Here is a 1,075-nt window from a genome sequence, read left to right as displayed (position 1 = left end):
ACAAACAATGTATTGCACTAATAATTTGAGTTGTTAAATAACTATATATAAGGGTCCAGAGACAATGAAACACCTGACGAACTGTCTCAGGCTCCTTTAAAAATATTTAGTCAAATTTGAAATGGGATGTGTTTAGATCCTGCTGCATAGAATGTCCTGTAACTTGGGTCATATTACTATCCCTATTTTATCAGATATAATAGAAGTCATAAAAGGCATTTCTTTACAGGGAAAAAATAAGCAATTTAGCAAATGGAGTTTAAACAGTGTTATCAAAACACAACACAATACACACCAAATTATACAAGAGTGATTTTAAATTTGTGTAGACCACTGAGTCAAAACATTGATGTAAACGCAGAAGTAAAATTCACTTGATCATCTTCAGATCTGAGAGTTGAATCTCATGATCTGAGGCTCACACGGTTGATTGTTTCCCTCTTTATCTTATGTTTGTAATTAAAAAAATCTTATTAATAAAGGAACACAATCTTTCAGTTTAACAGAAACATTACTCACTTTGGAGATGCATGGTTTTCACTGGACAGGAAGGGTATGGAAAAATTGTAATCTGAAAGCTAACTAGTTACTAAAGCTGTCAGACAAATGTAGTTAAGTAAAAGTATAAATGGAAATACTCAAGTCAAGTAAAGTACCTCAAATTTGTGTTTAAGTACAGCACTTGAGTAAATGTAATTACATCCCACCACTGACCACTAACTACAGATGGGTGACAAATTAAAGTATGAAGTTAGGCAACCAAGAGCCTCCAGAAAGGCTTCAGTGCTCCTTACCAAGTCTGTGCAACTCTATTGGACGGTTGAACACCATTCCTCCACAAGACATTCCCTCATTCTGTTGGGCCCCATTTGATCTCTGTTTTCAACAGCTCCCTATCTACTGGTTGTGTCCCTGATTATTTTAAAACGGCTTGTGTGAACCCACTTTTAAAGAAACCTGGTTTAGATCCCTCCCTCCCACATAATTTTAGACCAATTTCAAAACTGCCTTTTATTGCAAAGATTCTAGAAAGAATTGTGTCCAAACAGCTGCTCACTGTACTGGAAAATAACAA

The sequence above is a fragment of the Micropterus dolomieu genome, linkage group LG05, assembly GCF_021292245.1.
Source record: "Micropterus dolomieu isolate WLL.071019.BEF.003 ecotype Adirondacks linkage group LG05, ASM2129224v1, whole genome shotgun sequence".
Classification (NCBI taxonomy): domain Eukaryota; kingdom Metazoa; phylum Chordata; class Actinopteri; order Centrarchiformes; family Centrarchidae; genus Micropterus; species Micropterus dolomieu.
Note: the sequence above shows the minus strand (reverse complement) of the source record.